Source organism: Balaenoptera physalus (genome assembly GCF_965194825.1).
Source record: "Balaenoptera physalus genome assembly, chromosome: X".
Classification (NCBI taxonomy): Eukaryota; Metazoa; Chordata; class Mammalia; order Artiodactyla; family Balaenopteridae; genus Balaenoptera; species Balaenoptera physalus.
Window position 1 is genome coordinate 42,885,566 of NC_138903.1, and position 17,249 is coordinate 42,902,814.

At 40.0% G+C, this 17,249-nt stretch overlaps 1 protein-coding gene across 3 annotated transcripts in view; it reads right to left on the bottom strand.

Annotated features, from left to right (window-relative positions):
- The window catches only part of LOC309652608 (uncharacterized protein), a 41,795-nt gene that overhangs the window by 10,717 nt on the left and 13,829 nt on the right, over window positions 1-17,249 (bottom strand). The window contains exon 4 of one of the 3 annotated variants that reach the window (XR_014258801.1): window positions 7,912-16,388. The exons of the other annotated variants lie outside the window; for them this stretch is intronic. The gene's annotated coding sequence lies outside the window, so the exon portion shown is untranslated. Of the gene's footprint in view, window positions 1-7,911; window positions 16,389-17,249 lie in introns of those variants that run through there. 3 annotated transcript variants of the gene reach the window in all.

Consider the following 17,249-nt stretch of genomic DNA (forward strand, 5'->3'; position numbering starts at 1 on the left):
CCTGATCACCCTCCATTTGCCACCCTTCACGTACCTCATCATCTTTCATTCTTCCCCACAGGTACCGGATGGTGAAGTGTGCGGTTGCCCACTAGTGAAAAACGTCTTTGAGCCCACTGGTAATTTCTGTTGTCTCCCCAAACGCCTGTGCAATAGCCACTACTGCTGGGAGAAGCTGAGACGTGCCGAGGTGGACCTAGAGCGCGTGCGCATGGTAGGTTACAAGGCTGAGTGGGGCTGAGGGGCGGGATGGAATCCTAGAAGCCCCTTCTCATGCTTGCCCCCCCACAGTTGTTCAAGCTGGAAGACCTGGTTGAGAAGGAGCACAAGGTGCGCACAGCCATAAAGAATCGGGCAGGGCTGCTGGCCCTGATGCTTCATCAGACAATCCAGCATGACCCACTCACCACGGACCTACGCTCCAGAGCAGACAGCTGAGCTCTGCTCAGCTGAGGTCTTGTACTCAACGCCCTGTGCAAGGGAGACACTCTACGAATTCCTCACACACCTGTTCCTCTAACCACATCTTTCTCAGGGCATCTCAGAGGTTCTCTGTGCTTCTCTGTTCCCCCATTTAGTCTCCTGTCTCGGTCTACGCCTCCTTGAGGTGGGGTGGTCCTCAAAATCCCCCTGTTTCTGTCCGTTCCTGTACCCCCCATCTCTTTCTTTCCTGAATCTGGGCGGGGCCAGGAGATCTGCCCTGCCCTCATCTCCCATCATCCAGAGTTTTGTTTAAAAACTTTAGAACAAGAGATTTTAATATTCTCTGATGGCCCCTAAGCGGTTCTCTCTGGCCACAAACCCAATTCCGAACCTCCAGTGGTGGTGGGTGACAGTGCAGCTTTACTTGGGGGGTGGGCTACAGTGCACGTTTGGGGGTGCCTGTGATGCCCACTGTGCTCGGTGCATCCTCTTCTGTCAACGGAGATGTGATCTTACGAAGGGAATGCCAGTGACCCTTGTTCTCCTAAGTCCCCCATCCCAGGCCATCAAATATGCAGCTGGCACCTGATTAGTGTACTTTGATCAGCTTCTGTATAATTGTTAATGTTCCCCAGGCCAGAAGTGCTGGGAAAATGTTGCAATGGAAGGAATAGGTGAGTGTGGGATAGTCCTCCTTGGTGATTCCACTTTGGGACACTGAGGAGAGTTCAGGGTGTCATGGCAATTGTGTCCCTGCCCCCACCCACCTTGTTCCACCCTTTACCATACCACGAGGTCCCAGCCTTTTCTGTCAGCCTTGGCCCCTGCCAGTCCAGTCCTGGTCTATCTGTCTCCCCCCCATACCTGCCCATCCTGTCCTGTCCTCCTCCTCCCACTACCCTGCTCTGGGTCTGCCCTTTCCAGCTGGCTCTGCCCATTTCAAGCCTACAGAGTTGCCAGGACTGGGACCTCTGCCACATCTGCCTTTGCCAGCCCCAGCCAGGCCTCCTGTGCCAGTGGAGGTGTGTCAAGCAGTGCTGCCTGTGGGTACTGGTATGTCTCAAATGATGGACTTGAACTACTCTTCCTATTCTTTTTATATTCACTGGCCCCTTAGGGATTTTTTCATTAATTTTCACTATTACATTTTTGCCTGGGGACTCACATATTTCACCTAAATGTTTAAGTATGTTGCTCTAGACTTATACCTCATATTCCACGATAACTAGTAGAGTAGTTCTCTAATGCACTACGTATCTGGTGCAATATCTCCTTTTTTATTACTAGTATTGTATTTTTGTTTCCTTTTCACTTCATCAGATTTTCCAGGAGCTAATCCATATAATTATTAGAAAGGCTTACCCTTCTGTTTTATTTATGCTCCCTAAATCTGTATTTACTTATTTAAGCTTTTATTAATTGCCACCTTGACTTTTTGTTTTGTGTTTCATTTTTCTATGTGTTTGCTTCATTTTGTTCTTTTTCTACCTTCCTGAATCAAATTCCTAATTGATTATTTTTTGGTTTCCCAGTCTCTTTTTAATAGTAAAGGATTTGAGACTATACACTTTTTTCTAAGGGTAGCTGTGTCTCATAAACTCTGGTATGAAAGGTGCAACTTCAGAATTCATTTCTCACTTTGATCCTAGCTATTGAGGAACATTTCTTAGTTTCTAACTGGTTAAAGTAGTTTGGTTATCTTTTCTTTCTTTTTTTGTAATTATGGTTTTACTGTGATAAGAGAATGTAGCCTGTTGAATCTGAACTTGTAAACATTAATCAAGATTTTCTTTGTGGGCCAGATTACTCAATTGAATTTTGTAAAACTTTCATGGATATAAGAGAAGAAACTATATTCTCAGTTAGGTACAGATTACTCATTACGACTTTTCAATCTAGTTTGAGGATTAACATTTCTTTACTCTGATTTTTTGTCTACTCCATCTGTTATATTATCAAAAGATAGAATAAATGTTATAATATTTTAAAACAAATTTCTCCTTATAGTTCTGTTTTTGGCAAGTGGGTGGGGAGATCCTAAAGTATATATCTTTGGCCATTTTTCACAATGCCACTATGTGTTTTCTTTGTTTTGCTTGTTGAGTCCTTTTGACCTTGAATTTACTTTGGTAACTACATCATCACTGCTGCTTTTATTTTGCTGCCACTAATCTGGTGTATCTTTGCCTAAACCTTTATTTTGCATTTTTCTCTTTGTTTAAGATATACTTCTTTTAACTGCATATAAGTGTATTTTTTGCTCTAATCCCACATTTGTGTCTTGAGATTCAGTCCATTTAAATTTGTATAATGATGATAATCTTATTTTTTTGTATTATATTATCCTTATTATCAATTTTACTATTTCCTAAATATAACTTTCATTCTTTTCTTCTTCCTAACACCTTTATGACATTTGTGTTCATTTTTGTTCCCCCCCCCATACCTCATTAGTTTGGTAATTTTTATGTTTACTAATTGTCCAATTATATATTTGGTCCTTTCTAACAGGCATGATTTATGTTTTTTCTATTATTTGATCAGAATATAATTAACCTTTCTTGGTAGAGAAAGATACTCTATCCTCCATATTTGCCTCAGCAAGGTGAACAGTATTATTTCCGGATTTTTCTAGAAACATTTAAACTGCTTTTTTGAAGACTGTATTTTTCTTAGGTTAAGTCAATTCTGCTTCAAGAAAACTTACTTAACATTTTTATTCAAAGTCCCCAGTCACTTTATTTATCATAATTTAACTATAGCTATATGAATGTGTACTTGAGGGTGTGTATTTTACCACAACAGTCATAGCTAACCATTGTCTTGCTCTGTTATTTTGAGATCTATCTTCTGATTTAGTATTCATTTATTTAGAATACTTCCTTTAGTGTTTTCCTCAAATAGAGTAAATTGGTGGAATAGTCTTCATATTATTTAATGTCTGAAGCTGTTTATTTCTCCATGGTCTGTGGGAAGTAGCTTCTAAGATGGCTCCCAATGATCCTTGCCTCCTGGTATTCATGGCCTTGTGTAATTCCCTCCATTTGAGTAACTTGCTTCTAATCAATAGCATACCTTTAACACTGAGGAGATGCCACCTTCATGATTCGATTACAAGAGATTGTAGCTTCTGTCTTGCTAACAGGCTGTCTCCCTTGTTGGATTTAGTGAACCAACTTGCCATGTTGGGGAGGCCTGTATAGCAGGGAACTGAGGGTGGCCTTTCACCAACAGTCAGTAAGAAACTGAGGCTCTCAGTCCAACAGCCCAAATGAACTGAATCCTGTAAACAACCATATAAGTGAACTTGGAAGCAGATCCTTCCCCAGTTGAGCCTTCAGATGAGGCCCCAAGCCTAGCTGAAACCTTGAATGCAGCCTCAGGAGAGACCCTAAAACAGAGGACCAAGCTAAGCTGTGCCCAGATTCCAGACTCATATAAACTATGAGATAATAAATGTGTGTTTTTTTAGGCCACTAAGTTTATGGGGATGTAGAGCCAGGCAATTAGGGACTGGAGGGTCAGTGGCTTTGTGAGGGACTTCTAGAATGAAAGCCATAACATCCTTCAGGAATGCTCAGTGTTTGGCTGTTCCATAGTTTCGGTTTTAGAAACTATGTGGGTCAGTAACTGGCAGTCTGGGAAGACGGATGATTGGAAACCTGCCGGGGGTGTGGCACTGGTGTGCCCGTGTTGGGTATTATTCAAGGTTCCTGTGGTCATCATGGATTAATGATATGAGGACCCTGGGCCATGCCACTGACTGGGGGACTTTGAAGTGTCCTCTGGCAGTCCCTGTAGTCCAACCATGGGTGGCTTCTGCTGGTCAGTGAATGATTGGCAGCCAGAGGAATCAGGGGCATGGTCCCAGGGATTTGGGACCTCACGTGACCAGAGATCAACTTTCCTGAGTTCGTCAATCACTGGAGGACCTGGTGCACACCTGGTTTTCAGTGTCTAAGAAGGGGGTGGGGAGGGTGAGTTTGAGTTTTCATCTCTGTCAGAAGAGGGAGGGCCAGGTAGGTTGCCCTGGATGTGCACTGGAATATGCAATCAGTTTATGCACACAAGATGTTGTCTCCCCTCAGCCTGAGCACTTTGAAGACAATGGAAAATAGGAATATTGTTTATTGGGAGTCAACCCCGTATGGGGTTTAGAATCACAGAGTGGCTAAGTGTGGGCACTTTGGAGTCAGCTGACCTTGGCTTAAGTATTTCCTGGTCCTTCTACTTGCTAGTAGTGTGACCTTGGGACAACCAACTTAGCCTCACTGTGCTTCAGCTGCTTCTATTGTCAAATGGTCCTAAGGATAATCATTGTCAGGTAGCTGGCAAGGTTGCAGTGAAAATTAAATTAGGTACCTGATATTGATCACCAGGGCCTCAGGACAGGGGCAGGTGTGTCACAGGAGGAGCAAATTCCAGACTTGGTGTCCCTGAGACAGGTCACCGTCCTCCTGCTGTGTGAGCACCATGGGGTTGCTGTCCCACATCCAGAGCCCTTCCTGTTTCAGTGGAAAATGTGATGCAGCCGATGGAGGAAAGGTGGGATGGGAGGGTCAGCCCCACAGCCTAGAGGAGGGGGAGGCAGCTCCCTGCAGGGTGTCTGCAAGCGAGGTCTGGGTGGGGGTGACCACCGGCCCCAGCCAGGGAGACGCTACCCCTGACGCCCAGCACAGGCCCTTTAGTCCTCACTGGCTCTGTGCACACACTCAGCTGATCCCTACCAGAGCCTGCTTTCCCCTGATCCTTGGGGATTTGCTGATTTCTCCTCTATCCTGATCTAGGGCAGAAAAATCCCTTTTCTTTGGAACTTAGAGAATGGCAGGGTAGTAGGGTGACCACAGTGTCTAGGGCCCTTCTGCTTCTTCCTCCTCCTTTCAAAGATGAGTAAAGTGGCCTGAGAAGGTACATGACTTGTCCAGGCCTCTGGGATTGTGAGTGACATCAGTGGACTGGAAGCTTGTCTCCTGACCGTGTCTTCCACCCTCACCACACAATAGCCAAGACCAAGTTTCCCACTAAAAGTTCCCCTCAAGGGATTTCCCTGGCGGTCCAGGGGTTAACACTCTGAGCTTCCATTGCAGGGGCACAGGTTCAATCCCTTGTCGGGAAACTAAGATCCTGCATGCCGAGCGGTAAGGCTAAAAAAAAAAAGTTCCCCTTGAGAGTCTGTAAACAGAGGCAGACGATGAGGGAGCCAGACCTTGCCCCACAGTTCCCTCTTTCCTGTGGATGCTGTGACCTCTGGGGACAGGCTCATTTTCACAGCGGCTCAGGGTCATGTGGTCAGTAAGACAGTATATATGACAAAACTCTATTATTTTAGTTTTGTTTATTATACAAATAGTTATATTTGTAACTATTACAAATATAACTATTTGTATAATAAACAAAACTAAATATAAAGGAAGTTATACACTACGAATAAGTAGAAAGAATAAAATTTAAATGACCTCTGTTATCTCCTAACTAAATTCTATTAACATTTTGATTTTTTTCCTTTCAGATATTTTTTCTGGCTATGAGCTTTGGTGTTTATGTTCATGAGTGTTTAGTATATTCATACATGCACATTTAGTTTAAATGAAAACTAGAATTGTTTGGTTACCTTCTCTCTTTGCTCTGTATTCTAACTTAAGTATTTTTCCACGTCAGCAAATATTTTTGTATACAATTTTAACAGCTGCATAATACTGAGTCTTTGAATATATCATAATTTTTATAACCAATATACTGTTAGTTAACATTTATGAAGGATAGTTTTGGTTTTGACTATTAACATCACCGCAGTGGAATTCCTGCATTTAAATCTTCATGCACATGCATGATTGATTGTTTTCTAGAAATTGAAGTCTTGGGTCAGGGTGCAAGGACAGATATTAAACGACTTAGGAGGGGATAGTTGTACACTTGGTCCCAATGAGAAACCTGCCTTTTCCAAGTGTCACACAATCATATCAGTCACAGATACACAGCTTGTGGCCACAGAAATGTGGTGCCCCCTGGGTCTCCCACAGGGTGCGGCCCCCAGCTGAAGTGTGGGTGTTTCCAGGCTGGTGAATCTGATCTCTGCAACGTACCTGCACATCCATCCCCTCTGCAACTTTGACTTCACAGACCCAAGCCCCTTCCCAAGAAAAGCAGGAAATAACCAAGTTTTTAATAACCAAGTTTTTTATTTAATAGATTAATTCATGTATTTGTTTGTTGCACCCATTGCTTTTCCAGTGTTTTTAGGGGGCATTAAAGAATCCCTGTAGTAAAATGTCCAGGTATGACTCTATAAATTTAGGTCAGAGAAGATATAGACAGAACGAACAAAGTCAGCACCAGAATCTATTTGGACTATAGGCATTTGGGCCTGATGGTCCTGCAGAGTAATTAAATTTGAGCTAGAAGTTTTTCTTATCTTCCTATCAGATATAGCTGGAAAGGAAATGCAGTCGTTTGTAAGATTTACATTGGCCACAGGGAGAAAATATGACAATTCTTCCAGGGTAAAGGTTTCCTGATAATTGAATTTCAAAAACAAATTTGATCTCATTATGGAGTATGGGTGAGGTAACCTTATACTTTATCATCCAAATCAGGACACTTTAAAATGGGAAGGGGCATCATTAATAATTATGCCGGAACAACAGGTGTAAACTGGACAGAGGGTCAGCCTAATGAAAAAGACGAGTGTCGTCAATAGTAATCTTGTCATAAGTGTAGGATGATAGGGTTTGCCACAGCCATCTTCTAGAACAATGGTTCTCACAGTATGTTCCTTGGACGACCACCAGCAGTATCATTTGAGAGACTGGTAGAAATGCAAATTCTTGGGTCCTACACCAGACTTTTGGTTATGAGGTTTAGCAGTCTGTGTGTTGACAAGCCCTCTAGGTAATTCTGATGCATGCTCAAGTTTGAGAACCGCTGGTTTAGAACCATCTAAAAGAAGCCGAGGGCGTAGGGCCAAAGCAGAACACAGTGGATAGGGTTCTTCATGTGCACACCTCACTGATGATTTCATTTCATACGGGTGCAAACCATCCTACATTTTAACTTTCCTCTGGGGCTTCTGACGCTACTTGGGCCTTAGGTAGGTCAAAGTTAAAAGAATATATTTATATCAAAGCACCATATTGTACACCTTAAGTATATATAATTTTTAATTTGTCAACCATTCCTCAATGAAGCTGCAAAATTTTTTAAATATTTTAAAAAATTGGTAATAGAATATGCCACTTTCAGTCTGGGCTTAAAATTCTGTGCAAAGACTCTGTGGTCAGTTCCTCTTTTAATGTTGTTTTAAAAAATCTCTACTTAAAATATGTTATCCTGAAATATAAAATACAATTGCAATAGGGACTATAATTCTTTCAAGATACAAAAGTTAGTTAATATATCTTTCCTGCATATATAATCCCTCCATGGTGATCCACTAGATCAAGGAAAAAATTCTTACTTTTTCTATGATGGAGTCCAGCATTTGTCCTCAGATTTTAAATTCATTTTGCTTCCCTGAATGTCACATAGACCCTTCTTCTTCTACATAGAGCTATTTGACATCAAATAGTTTTTCTTTTTCACTTCCATACCTTTGCACTTTGTATCACATGCCTTATCATCCAATTTAAGCTTCTCCAACACTGGCGGGTAAACTTACTCCCTCATGGAGAACTTACCTTTCCTACCTACCTGTATTTGTTTTTCACATTTCGGGGTTGCTACAGGACAAGGGGTGTGTATTTCTCCCTTCCCAGTTCCCAGCATAACATCTGCTACTCGGTACTAAACTGCCCAGGAAAGGTGTTTCTGGCAGTTCTCGAAATAGCTGGAGGACTTAAGAGGGTTGTTTAGTCCTCATTTTTATCAATACTTTTAAAATTGAAGTATAGTTGATTTACAGTGTTGTGTTACTTTCTGCTGTACAGCAAAGTGATTCAGTTATACATATATATACATTCTTTTTAAAAAAATATTCTTTTCCATTATGGTTTATCATAGGATATTGAATATAGGTCTCTGTGCTATACAGTAGGACCTTGTTGTTTATCCATTCTATATATAAAAGCTTACATCTGCTAACCCCAACCTCCCGCTCCATCCCTCCCCAGCCCCCTCCCCCTTGGCAACTACCAGTCTGTTCTCTATGTCCATGATTCCGTTTCTGTTTCATAGATAGGTTCATTTGTGTCATATTTTAGATTCCACATATAAGTGACACCATATGGTATTTGTCTTTTTCTTTCAGACTTACTTCACTTAGTATGATAATCTCTAGTTGCATCCATGTTGCTGCAAATGACATTATTTCATTCTTTTTCATGGCTGAGTAGTGCTCCATTGTATATTTGTACCACATCTTCTTTATCCATTCATCTGTCAATGTAGTTCTCATTTTCAGTAAAGAATAACTTTTACTGCATGAACACAGTGAATTGCAGAAATTTCAACTATATTTCTTTCTCCTATAAAATATTATATAATATTAGGTATTTAGTAGTAGGCATACTATGTTATATACCAGGATTAAAACTCATTAAAAAATTATTAACTAGGAGATGTGGGTTATTCTGGGCTGGGGTGGGAAAAGTACAAGATGAACCTGAACATTTTGTTGTGCCAGAAGGTCAGGATGTGCTCAAGGCATCATGGGACATGTCAAAAGGACATAACATTCCAGCTGCAAGTGACTCCCACTGGCCAAATCTGAGAATATTTTAAAATTCAAAATAAATATAGTAATAAATTATTAGAGAAATGCAAATTAAAACTACAATGAGGGGCTTCCCTGGTGGCACGGTGGTTGAGAATCTGCCTGCTAATGCAGGGGACGCGGGTTCGAGCCCTGGTCTGGGAGGATCCCACATGCTGTGGAGCAACTGGGCCCGTGAACCACAACTGCTGAGCCTGCGCGTCTGGAGCCTGTGCTCCGCAACAAGAGAGGCCGCGATAGTGAGAGGCCCGTGCACCGCGATGAAGAGTGGCCCCCACTTGCCGCAGCTAGAGAAAGCCCTCGCGCAGAAACGAAGACCCAACATAGCAATCAATCAATCAATCAATCAGTAAATCTTTAAAAAAAAAAAAAAACTACAATGAGGTACCATCTCACACTGGTCAGAATGGCCATCATTAAAAAGTCTACAAATAACAAATGCTGAAGAGGGTGTGGAGAAAAGGGAACCCTCCTACCCTGTTGGTGGGAATGTAAATTGGTACTGCCAGTATGGAGAACAATATGGAGGTTGTTCAAAAAACTAAAAAGAGAGTTCCCATATGATCCAGCAATCCCACTCCTGGGCATATACCCAGAAAAAACTATAATTCAAAAAGATACATGCACCCCTATGTTCATAGCAGCAGTATTCACAATAGCCAAGACATGGAAACAACCTAAATGTCCATTGACAGATGAATGGATAAAGAAGATGTGGTATGTATATATACAATGGAATACTACTCAGCCATAAAAAAGAATGAAATAATGCCATTTGCAGCAACATGGATGCAACTAGAGATTATCATACTAAGTGAAGTAAGTCAGAAAGAGAAAGACAAAAACCATATGATATCACTTATATCTGGAATCTAAAACATGACACAAATGAACTTACCTACAAAACAGAAACAGACTCACAGACATAGAGAACAGACTTCTTGCTGCCAAGGGAGAGGGTGGGTGGGGGAGGGATGGACTGGGAGTTTGGAATGAGCAGATGCAAACTATTATATATAGAATGGATAAACAACAGGGTCCTACTGTATAGTACAGGGAACTATATTCAGTATCCTGTGGTAAACCATAGTGGAAAAAACCAAAAATCCTACAGTTAACAAAAATTTAATGGGGAAATATTTAATAAATTACCTTTGGATTTCAGCACAGTAAATAAATAAATAGATTATAAACTGAATGATATAAGAATCTATGTCTGTTCATATATAAATAAACAAATGAAAAATAAACTGGGGAGAAGGGAAACTTTTTTTTTAAACATCTTTATTGGAGTATAATTGCTTTACAATGGTGTGCTAGTTTCTGCTTTACAACAAAGTGAATCAGCTACACATATACATATATCCCCATATCTCTTCCCTCTTGCGTCTCCCTCCCTCCAACCCTCCCTATCCCACCCCTCTAGGTGGTCACAAAGCACAGAGCTGATCTCCCTGCATACAGGTCTTTTGTCTCCTTAGGTAGGTTTATTCCTAGATATTTTATTCTTTTGGTTGCAATGGTAAATGGGAGAGTTTTCTTAATTTCACTTTCAGATTTTTCATCATTAGTGTATAGGAATGCAAGAGATTTCTGTGCATTACTTTTGTATCCTGCTACTTTACCAAATTCATTGATTAGCTCTAGGAGTTTTCTGGTAGCATCTTTAGGATTCTCTACGTATAGTATCATGTCATCTGCAAACAGTGACATCTTTACTTCTTCTTTTCCGATTTGGATTCCTTTTATTTCTTTTTCTTCTCTGATTACTGTGGCTAAAACTTCCAAAACTATGTTGAATAATAGTGGTGAGAGTGGGCAACCTTGTCTCATTCCTGATCTTAGTGGAAATGGTTTCAGTTTTTCACCATTGAGAACGATGTTGGCTGTGGGTTTGTCATATATGGCCTTTATTATGTTGAGGTAAGTTCCCTCTATGCCTACTTTCTGCAGGGTTTTTATCATAAATGGGTGTTGAATTTTGTCTCACACTGGTCAGAATGGCCATCATCAAAAAATCTACAAACAATAAATGCTGGAGAGGGTGTGGAGAAAAGGGAACCCTCTTGCACTGTTGGTGGGAATGTAAATTGATACAGCCACTATGGAGAACAGTATGGAGGGTCCTTAAAAAACTAAAAATAGAACTACCATATGACCCAGCAATCCCACTACCGGGCATATACCCTGAGAAAACCATAATTCAAAAAGAGTCATGTACCACAATGTTCATTGCAGCTCTATTTACAATAGCCAGGACATGGAAGCAACCTAAGTGTCCATCGACAGATGAATGGATAAAGAAGATGTGGCACATATATACAGTGGAATATTACTCAGCCATAAAAAGGAACGAAACTGAGTTATTTGTAGTGAGGTGGATGGACCTAGAGACTGTCATTCAGAGTGAAGTAAGTCAGAAAGAGAAAAACAAATACCGTATGCTCACACATATATATGGAATCTAAAAAAAATAAATAAATGGTCATGAAGAACCTAGGGGCAAGATGGGAATAAAGATGCAGACCTACTAGAGAATGGACTTGAGGATACGGGGAGGGGGAAGACTAAGCTGGGACAAAGTGAGAGAGTGGCATGGACATATATACACTACCAAACGTAAAACAGATAGCTAGTGGGAAGCAGCCGTATAGCAGAGGGAGATCAGCTCAGTGGTTTGTGACCACCTAGAGGGGTAGGATAGGGAGGATGGGAAGGAGGGAGACTCAAGAGGGAAGAGATATGGGGACATATGTATATGTATAACTGATTCATTTTGTTATAAAGCAACAACTAACACACCATTGTAAAGCAATTATACTCCAATAAAGATGTTAAAAAAATTTTTTTATTGGAGTATAGTTGATTTACAATGTTGTATTAGTTTCAGGTGTACAGCAAAGTGAATCAGTTATACATATATATATACCCACTCTTTTTTTAGATTCTTTTCCCATATAGGTCATTACAGAGTATTGAGCAGAGTTCCCTGTGCAGTAGGCTCTAATTAGTTATCTATTTTATATATAGTAGCATGTATATGTCAATCCCAATCTCCCAATTTATCCCTCTCCCCTTCCCCCCTGGTAACCATAAGTTTGTTTTCTACATCTATGACTCTATTTCTGTTTTGTAAATAAGTTCATTTGTACCATTTTTTTAGATTCCACATATAAGTGATATCATATGGTATTTGTCTTTCTCTGTCTGACTTACTTCACTCATTATGACAATCTCTAGGTTCATCCATGTTGCTGCAAATGGCATTATTTTGTTCTTTTTTATGGCTGAGTAATATTCCATTGTATATATATACCACATCTTTATTCATTCCTCTGTCAATGGACATTAAGGTTGCTTCCATGTCCTGGCTATTGTATATAGTGCTGCAATGAACATTGGGGTGCATGTATGAATTCCCTGGATTAGTGTTAGTTTTGCCATCCTTTTACTTTTAACCTATTTTTGTCTTTATATTTAAAGTGGATTTCTTGCACAGAACATATAGTTGTGTCTTGCTTTTTTATCCAATTGAAAAATCTCTATTTTCCATTTACATATAATATGATTATAGATGTGGTTGTGTTTAAATCTACCATATGGCTATTTGTTTTCTATTTGTTCTATCTGTTCTCTTTTCCCTTTTTCCTTTATTTCTGTCTTATTTTGAATTAAGTATTTTTTATGATTCCATTTTATATTCTTCATTGGGTTTAAGAGCTTTAATACTTTCTCATTTTATTTTAGTTGTTGCTTTAGAGTTTATAGTATTAATATCATTAACTTATTACAGTCTACCTTCAAGTGATATTATAGCACTTTATGTATAATTCAAGAACCTTACAACATACTTCACTGTACCCTCCTAAGTTTTGTGCTATTGTTGTTATATATTTCAATTTGCATATATTATAAATGGCATGATTCATTGGTATTTTAATTTTAAACAGTTGATTATCTTTTAAAGAGATCCAAATAATAAGAAAAGTATTTATATTTACCCATGTAGTTACCATTTCTGGTGCTCTTCATTCCTTTGTGTAGATGTAGATTTCCATCTGGTATCATTTGCCTTCTGCTTGAAGGACCTCCTTTAACATTTTTTGTAGTGCCTGTCAGCTGATGATGAATTCTTTAAACTTTTGTATGTCTGAAAATGTCTTTATTTTGTCTTCATTAAAAAAATAATTTTGCAGGTAGAGAATTCTAGGTTGCTGGTTTGTTGTTGTTAATTTCAGTAAAGTTCTTGCTCCACTGTTTCCTTGCTCCACTGTTTCCTGGCTTGTTACTGACAAGAAAACTGCTTTCGTCCTTATCTTTGTTCCTGTGCATTTTCTTTTTTTCTCTTGGATTTTCTCTTCACCAGTGGTTTTGAGCAACTTGATTATGATGTGCCTTAAGTAGTTTTCTCATGTTCTTGTGCTTAGGATTTGTTGATTGTTGTATCTTTGGGTATATATTTTTTTATCTTACGTGGAAATATTTCAGCCAATATTTTTTCCAGACACCCACCTCTCTCCTCTCTTCAGGAAGCCCCACCTCCTAATACATTTATGAAATGACAAAATTTTGGAAATGGAGACCAGGTTAGTAGTTGCCAGGGGTTAGGGAAAGGTATAGGAGGGGGAGGTAGGTGTGGTTGTAAACTGCAACACCAAGGATCCCTGTGATAGAAGTGTTCTCTATCTTCATTCAAACCTATAACTGTGATAAAATTGTATGAAACTAAACACACACACACACAAATGAATACATGTAAAACTGGGAAAATCAGAATAAGATCAGTGTACTGTATCAATGTCAATATCCTGATTGTGATCATAGTTTTGCAAGATCTTACCACTGGGGGAAACTGGGTGCTATGAACTAAATGTCTGTGTCCCCCACAGATTTCATAGGTTGAAATCCTTACCCCCAAGGTGACAGTAGTAGGAGGTGGGGCCTTTGGGAGGTAATTAGGTCATGAGAGTGGAGCCCTCATGAATGGGTTTAGTGCCCTTATAAGAAAAGACATGAGAACTAGCTCTCACTCTCTGTTCTTCACCATGTGAGGATACAGTGAGAGGATGGCCACCTGCAAACCAAGAAGTGGGTTTTCACCAGACATCAGATCTGCTGGCACTTTGATCTTGGACTTTCCAGCCTCCAGAACTGTGAGAAGTAAATTTCTGTTGTTTAAGCCACCCAGTCTGTGGTATTCTATTATAGCAGCCTGAATGGACTAAGATACTTGGTAAAGGATACACAGGACCTCTCAGTATTATTTGTCATAATTGCATGTGAGTTCACAATTATTTTAATTAAAATTCCAATTTAAAAAGGCATGTATGGGACAATTAGGGACATTTGTTTAATAAGTAGGTAACAAATGATATTAATAAAATATTGTTAATGTTTTAAGTGTGTTAATGGTATTGCAGTTAAACAGAGATACATACTAAAGGAAATAAGGACAAAATATATCATTTCAGTGAGTTGCTTTAAAATAATCCAGCAGTAGTAGATAAAACAAGATTAGTCATATGTTCATAACTGTTGATAGTTGTTGTACATGGGCGATGGGTACAAGGGGTTTATTATACTATTTTTTGCATTTCTGAATAGCTTGAATATTATACAGTACACGTGGATAAGTTCTGTAATGCCAAAAATTAAAAGATAATTTTTAAGAAAAAGGGAGGAAATGACCACAGGACAAAACTGGACTGAAAATGTTATATATGACTAATGCCACTTATAATTTTGACCTAGCTGTTGCTCAAGCAGTGTCAAAAGGCTGACCAAGAAAAATTATTACAGAGTATTACTGAAGTGCATTTAGCCCACGCATTGATACATATAATTTAGTCTTTTCTGTTTGTATGACGTCAGACCATCAGAAAGGTGTGCCCTCAGACAGTTTTGGTTTCTTGTTATAATACATTTGCTGAGATCTGCTTTGACTGTAGGGCTTTGGCTTCCTCTGGAAAAAATGCTCTAGAATAGGGGTAGGCAGCTACACTCATTTGTTTACATATGGACTATAGCTGTTTTCATGCTACAAAAGCCGAGTTGAGTAGTTGTAACAGAGACTATGAGCCACAAAGCCTAAAATATTTACTATTGGGCCCTACAGAAAATATTTGCCAAGGGCTGCTTTAGAAGACAGCCAAAGAAAACACACAGTACTACATGCAAGATGGGGTTGCTATAACAGGGAACTATATTCAATATCCTGTGATAAACCATAATGGAAAAGAATATTAAAAAAAGAATATATATATATATATAACTGAATCACTTTTCTGTACAGCAGAAATTAACACAACATTGTAAATCAACTATACTTCAATATAAAAAAGTAAAGGATTTCCCTGGTGGCACAGTGGTTAAGAATGCACCTGCCAATGCAGGGGACATGGGTTTGAGCCCTGGTCCAGGAAGATCCCACATGCCGCGGAGCAACTAAGCCCGTGCGCCACAACTACTGAGCCTGTGCGCTAGAGCCCACGAGCCACAGCTACTGAGCCCGTGCACTGCAACTACTGAGCCCACGTGCTGCAACTACTGAAGCCCGCGTGCCTAGAGCCCATGCTCCGCGGCAAAAGAAGCCACCGCAACGAGAAGCCAGTGCACTGCAACAAAGAGTAGCCCCTGCTCGTCACAACTAGAGAAAGCCCGCACGCAGGAACGAAGACCAAATGCAGCCAAAAATAAACTTTACATTTTTTTTTTAAAGTAAAAAAAAAAGATGGGGTTGCTATAAATGACATTGTTTCTCTATTATTAGGCTGACTATATGTCCAAGTTGTCACAGCATAATTATGAACAGAGTCCCCTCTATCAATTTATATGAATATCTATCAAAAACCTTTTGAGAGCGAGTGAGCCCCTGGAGTGAGCCCTGCTGGTCTTCAAAGCCAGGTGTATTGAGGGCTTGTCTCTCTAGTACCAGTCTTAAAAGTTGGCGTGTCCCATGTGAGGTACAAACCCTTCACTCCTCTGGGAGAAGCTCCAGGTTTTGAGTTCCCTCGCAGTTATGGGTGGCCTTGCTGAGGGTGCAGTTTATGGTGAGATGGCGTCTCAGCCTTTACTACCTGCTTCCAGGTGGTTTCCCTCTCGTTGCCTGATGAGAAGGGGTCGCTCCACCAGTTTTTAGTTGTTGTTTTTTCCTGAGGACATTGTTCCATACATAGCTGTAGGCTTGGTGTGTCCGTGGGATGAGGTCAGTTCAGGATCTTCCCCTGCACCGACATCTTGACCAGGAATCTCTGAAAATCTTAAAAGGAACCAGAGCTTCTGAATCAACAAACCTACAGGAGCCAAGAGGAGATACCTGTACGGAGAGCTCCGGAGGCATTTCCATAGGCTCATTGTCAAGTAAATGTTAAAGACCCCATTCACTGGGAAGCAAAGGAACTCTGTCTGCACTGTGGAGGACAGATGGCTATGGAGAAGTCTGGAGTCAGGAATATTAGCTGCAGGATAACAAGAGGAAGAAGCCTGCATCCCTGCTACCAAGTAGCTGACAGTTTAGTGGGAGAAAAAAGAGTGAAAATCATTTCCATACTGGTGTGGAGCTCTGAGTTAGTAGGAGTTGGGGGATTATGTAAGCCTTTGTACAGAAGATGAGTCTAAGGGGGGAGTAAAATGTGAATTGAATATTGAGTGGAAAGTGGTCAAGAATGATTAAGAAAGATCACTAATTGTTTCTTGACTGCTTTGGCAGATTATCAAGTTATCTGAATTTAGTCCTTGATTTTTTGTGATTAAAGACAGCTTTATGTAAAAAAAAAAAAAAAAAAAACCTTTTGAAAACCCCATACCAGGAAGTTTCTACCACAGAGGAACTGTCATGCTGTCCTTGTGGACAATTTAATCACCTAACTGCTTGTATTTCTTTTATTCTGTATCTGCCACAAAGAACACAAATTTGCAGTTTGATTTTAATAGCCATGTTACTAAAATTCATTCAGCATTGCGTGAATAGCTACAGTCTAATTGTGCTCTGTTGTTGACTTTGTCCACTCTGTCTATATTTTCCCTGATCCTAACTTTATAGATTCATATGTGTTCATTTTACTATACTGATTATAAACCTCATAAATGCAATGGTAAATGGAAGCAGCAACTAAACAAA